Here is a 6,164-nt window from a genome sequence, read left to right as displayed (position 1 = left end):
GTTTAAATCAAATGAGAAAATATGGTTTTGTTTTTTAACAAAAGCTGCTTTTGGATTAGAAAGTGAAGACTTTTTATGTCTATATAGAAATATATGTATATAAATTTTTCTATCTGTGGCAGACCTTCAGCTATCACTTGTTTAAAACACATTTTAGTATTTGCATTTCCCACTGCCTGCACACTTCAGGTGCTTGTGTGTGAAAGTTCTGTAGAGAGTGCAAATTTAACAAAATGAAATTGTATGTGTCAAAATGTACGAGTTTCACTTGTGAACTGTAAATTATAATAAAAAATATTTGTAAAATAAAACAGTTGGGTTCTCGTCCTCATCTTTGAACAGCTACAACACTCCCCGATCCAAGCCCTCTGAAGTAGCTGTGACACTACATTCTCACATAAGTGTTTGGTACAAGACTCATCTGTGCTGTGAGCTCACACACATCTCCCTCCAGAGGCTGAGGCAGTGTTCATCCTGAGCACAGGGCACTGTTCCTGTTCACAAGGCAGACCAGGTTCATTTCGCGCTTCACCCTAATGTTCCAAGGGTTTTCAACTGGAGTCTTGATGGCAGATGGTGTCCAATCAAAAGAAGATGTATTTTGGTAATCCGCATAACACGATGGATGGTAAATCTTTCTGTCTACTCCAATAGCGTTTTTTAATTGCCATGTCTCCCCCTCTTCATCCCAGAACTGTTCAAATTGTTCTTGACAAATTTCACAACTCACAAGTGCTCTAGGTGGTCCAGCAGGGACCCTTTGGAACTCCTTTTCTTTAGAAGCCTCCTAAGCTTTGACGACATCCTCTTCATGAGCCTTTTCAAACAACTGGCTTTTTGACTATTCTTCCAGATCAGCTCTTTCTTCAAATTCTATCCAGTCTGTTAAACTGTAGTACCAACATCTATCAGTGACCTTTATGCTGACATCTTGCTTGCTTCTATTTTTGCCGATAAAGCCAGTCCAAATGATCTGCATAAACATCTCTCTGGGATATCACAAACCTCATTCCACAAGAAGGACACTGAATCCCAGTGCACCGCAGGTTTATAACACTGTCCTAACGTTGTTTCAATTCTTCAGTTGTAAAATTAGTAAGATCTGGAACATCTTGATCTTCATTCTGATCCTTCGCCTCTTCAGGGGGAAGCTGAACATCAGCCTCCTTTTCCTGGGTTGCAGTTGAGTCAGGCTGGGACAATTTGAGAATTCACATTTTTACCAATTTTGCATACAATTCCTTCACATCCACCTCACTGAGATGATGATCAGGATATGCCTTAGGAAGACCTCATGAAGGATTTGGATGAAAAGCTCCAGCCTTCTGTGGATGAACTGGTAAAAACTGCTGTCCTTGACCAAATGCTACTGGCTGAGCTACACCAGTCAGAACCTGTTGAGATGTCTGAAGAGCTCCTACTGACATTGGACTAGGTAAATTGCCCAAGTTTCCCAACTGAAAACTCTCAAGATTCTTTTCATCCAAATAGTGTCCTGACGCTCTGTTACGGGCCTTTGGGAAATTCTTTGGGCCATGAGGTCCATTAAAATTTGGTCCTTGAGGTGTGTCAAATATCTCTTCATTTCTTTGGAACTGTAGTTCTTGAACTGGAATATTCAAAGCATTGCCAGGTGGGTCATTATATGGGCCAGTCTGATGGAAAGAGTCAAGCCTTTGGGAAGGATGATTGTCAAATCTGGTACCTTGCACACAAAGAGGAATATCAGATCTTGATGCTTGCTGCTGTTGTGGCCCATCAAATCTTTGAGTTACACTATCAAATCTCAGTTGAACCCGCTGACCAGGTGGCCCAGGAAGTCTCTGTGGACATGGCTGACCAGCTCTTTCAAATCTAGGACCTGGCAGGCTGTGTGTTCCATCATATCTTGGCAAAAGTGATGACTGACCTGGCTGTCCATCAAACCTTACAGAGTGACCACCTTGAAATCGTGGACCCCCTTGACCCACAGGTGCTTCAGTTCTCAGGCCACCTCCTGGCACAGGACCCCCAAACCTCATTCCACCTCCCTGTTGTACTAAAGGTCCTTCCAAACCTGATGCCAAACCCTGGTTGGCCATGTGGTCCCTCAGACATAAGGTTCCCACCTAGTTGATTATGTCCTTCCAATCTCACACCAGCCACAGCCTGACCATGGGGACCCTCAAACCTCATTCCAACTCCTTGCTGTGGCAAAGGACCCTCAAATCAGATAGCACCACCTGGCTGACCATGAGGCCCATCAAACCTAATCGGTGCCCGTGGTTGATGATGAGCCCCCTTAAACCTGAGCCCACCTACAGGCTGGCATCGAGGATTATCAAATCTAAGACAGCCCACAGGATGTCCCTGAGGGCCTTCAGACCTCACAATGCCCAAAGGCGGACCCCCAGGTCATTCAAATCCCAAACCACCTTTATATCTCTCCAAACTCAGACTAGGTGAACCTTCAAATAGAAAACTATCTCTTTCTCCTCCTCCTCCTCCTCCTGCTCCTCCTCCTCCTCCTCCTCCTCCTCCTCCTCCTCCTTCTTGAACAATTGTCCTTTCATGTCGCAGAGGTAATTGTACTGGTCCTGGACGAACTTCAAATCTCAAAGGACACGCACCTCCCAACTGACCTTGTGGTCCTCTGCATTGCATAGGGCCTCCTCCCCTGCTTTGTCCTTGTGATCCCTCCAACCCAAGAGAAGCTGGTGTAGGGTGTCCATCCATTCTATGGCTTAATTTATTAGGTCCTTCCAAAATCATCTTGGGTGGGACATATCTCCTCTCACATGGCCTACCAGGTCCATCTGATAATGGTCTGTCTTCTGCTAAAGCTGTAAGCCGCTCATTGGTATTAAGGCCAGCAAATCTTGATGCTGGGCCATCTACAAACAGTTTATCTGAATCTTCATATCTAGGTCACTTAAATGGAAAACAACCATTGAAGGGAGATCTCTGCTCCTCTCTTCCACCTTCTTGATACTGAAAGAGCTTTTGAATTTGATGCACAACACCAAGGAATTGATCTTGTGAAATGTCACCAGAAGCTGAACGTTCACTCAAAGTTTGAAGGACTTCCCTTTTGCTTGCAATGGTTAACTCTTTAGGAATCTGAAGATCGGCATGTCCAGTTGGTCAATGGTGCTGCTTTGGGGTTCATGAGGACAACATTCCTTTAGTGCTTGACCAGCTCTCCCGATGCCTTAAATGAGGTGCTTTACTATGTTCACCACACAGGTGGATGCTTTTACTTTCTTGCTAACTAGATTTCCATCCTTTGGATGATTTTCAACATTGCCATTTGTCTATATTCTGTTTTGGCTCAGCACCTGACTTCATAGAAGGTGGACTTGCAGTTTCTTTTGGCCAATGTTCATCCATCTTTTTCAGCTGTCTGGGATCTCGACCATCCTGCTTAGTACTTCCCTTAACGTTTCTTTCTTCCCTAGAAGATGCTGGGAACTCTTCCATATGTGACTGTTTAAGTCCTGACTCATGCATCTTTCTAGTTTTGGGGGCCAAGGTTGGAAATATACTTCTTTGCCTTCCATTGGGTGACCGAGACCTCGGTGACCTTGATCTTGATCTCTTTTGAGTCCTTGAGCTCCCTGGTTTGGGCCCCTCTTTTTCCAATTCTTCGGTAAACATGTCCTGTTTTTTCACAATGCCATTTACGATTTGACTTCTACTTCCAATCAGCCTGTGTTCAGATGATTCCATGTGCTCATTTTCATCCACCTTCTCTGCAGTTTTTCTCTTTTCTTTTACATCTTCCTCTTTGCCCTCAGCTCTAGCATGAAGATACTCTTTTATTCGTGGATCTCTCTTGTTCACACCACACACACTCATCCTTTCCCATTCTTGATTTTTCAAGTCTTTTTTGTGGGATGATTTGTTTTATGAATGTGATTGTGATTTAGATATAGATTTAGAATCTAACTGGTCAAGTTCATACTTGGTTATTCTTTCACTTGACACACTTTTTGTTTGCTTGGATAAATTTAGTTTTTCAGAGGATACAGTTTTCCTTGTTTTACTATCAGACTGGTTTAATTGGTTCATTACAAATTCCTTCCTGAGACTCTGCTCTTTGCCATGGGAAGAATGTTGGCTCATCCTGTTCAGATGGGGATCCTGTGTAATTCTTTTCATGTCTTGAATTTGTAAAGATGGACCTGGTCAGCTTTTGTCAGGTTGCACGGGAACCTGATGGGGAGTTTTTATGCCCATGGTGGGAATTTGTGAAACATGTAACTTACTTACATGGTAGTGTACCAGGATCCATGTTAGCTGTCTCCTGCTGAACACTGAGAGATCCTGCCAGTGGTGCCGTAGCTTCTTCCAACTCAAGCTCCTGCTTCTTCTGCTGAAGTTCTAACAACTGTTTTGGGTTTTCAAGTACCTCTTGCCCTATTAGTTGCTCTTGAGTAAGATTCTTTTGAATGTGGGGTTCAATCAGAGGAGTGGAGATACTGGGGGAGCTGAGCACTGTCCCAGGTGCTGAAGCTTCCTCAGGTGATTTATTTAAAAATTTGCAATTTACCTGCATGCTAGAATTCTTTACATCAGGGGGCAGAGGTTTAATAGGCCAAGCAGGATCTAATGAATTGACTCTGACATCCAAGACATAAAGTGTCTTCAAAGGGAATATTTCATCCCATGTGGAACGTAATTTAAATAAACTTTTTCTAGTATTTTTATCCACCTTTTCAAACACACAAATAAATGTTGCAACTAGATTTTTCGTAAAGGCAGTGAGATACTCTCTTCCAACATTTTTCACAATAGAATCCATGAGGTACATAAGAGGAAGCTTCTCTGAAGAAGGAGCCTTGGCTGTTTGGGCCTCAATGAGAGAGACGATCTCCTTGGCGAAGGGCAGGTTCTCCTCAGCTACAATGGTCAGCATATTGATGTGGGGTTTGCTGTTGAAGGTCAGGTCTTCCAACTATGACTGATAATCCTGACAGATGTCTTCCAGGACCCCGGCAGCCCCAGCCTTGTCTGGCATCTGCTCTGACATTGTTCAGTGCCCCCCTCTGAGGTTTGTTGCCTTCTAAGGTGAAGCCGCCTGACACCCGCCCCCCTTTCAATGCATTGGCCTTGCTCCCTGGTTCTCCTGTGCCTGGGTCTTCACCATATGAGCACCATGGAGGAAGGATGAGGGACGACCCAGATAGAACCTCCAGGAAGAAACTTCACAGCCTCACCAGAAATCTCTGTCCACTTCCATCTCTCCAAAAGTATCTGAATCCTGTGAAATTTTCCTGCCCTGTATCTGTTCAAACTGTCCTGGCATTCCCGAGATTCTTCCTGGAACTGAGCACAGCACACTGTGTAAGATGGTCACCCTTACCTTAAGATGCAACATAGACGGTCATGTCTGAGATGGTGGCCCTTTCCCTAGGATGCAGCCTGTAAAGTTAAGTCTAGACCTTCACACGGACACACGTGCATGTACCACAACAGTGCACAATAAATAACAATAAATAAATTTAAAAAAATGGTGGGAGGTCATATCACACACCTTTGATCCCAGCATTTGTGAGGCAGAGGCAGGTGGATCTCTGAGTATGAGGCCATCCAGCTCTACAGAGTGACTTCCAGAACAACAAGGGCTACACAGAGAAACACTGTCTCCAAAAAACAAAACCAAACAAGCATGGAACCATGAAGAGCATCACTATAGCCTTGAAGGAGAGAATGGTGCATACCCTGTTTCTTAATGTTTGGCACTCTATTCTAATACCTTGTTGTATGTTTTTTGATTTGCTGAGCTTTTGTTTTTTTTTGTTTGTTGTTTTTGTTGTTTTTGTGTTTGTTTTTCGAGACAGGGTTTCTCTGTGTATCTTTGCACCTTTCCTGGAACTCACTTTGGAGACCAGGCAGGCCTCTAACTCACAGAGATCTGCCTGCCTCTGCCTCCCGAGTACTGAGGTTAAAGGCTTGTGCCACCACCACCTGACACTGAGTTTTAATTGAGCTGTAAGTCTTTGTTATGGACAGAATTTAGGATCCTTCTATGAAGTATGTAAAGCCATTAAACAATTGTGAAGAAGAACCGTATTCTTCTGTTGCTTTTTAGATATGCTAAATCACTTGCACTCTGATGCCTTTTTCAACAGTCACTCAAAAATCTGATTTGCATGTAATGAAGAAATTCAAAACAGTCTTAT

At 43.6% G+C, this 6,164-nt stretch overlaps 1 pseudogene; it reads right to left on the bottom strand.

The window, feature by feature from the left end:
• Positions 1-469: 469 nt before the first annotated feature.
• Positions 470-5,011, bottom strand: LOC118576058 (annotated as a pseudogene).
• Between the last annotated feature and the right edge of the window lie 1,153 nt (positions 5,012-6,164).

The sequence above is a fragment of the Onychomys torridus genome, unplaced genomic scaffold (genome assembly GCF_903995425.1).
Source record: "Onychomys torridus unplaced genomic scaffold, mOncTor1.1, whole genome shotgun sequence".
NCBI classification, from domain to species: Eukaryota; Metazoa; Chordata; class Mammalia; order Rodentia; family Cricetidae; genus Onychomys; species Onychomys torridus.
The sequence above is the reverse complement of the archived record's forward strand: the minus strand, read 5'-3'. Positions and strand labels throughout refer to the sequence as shown.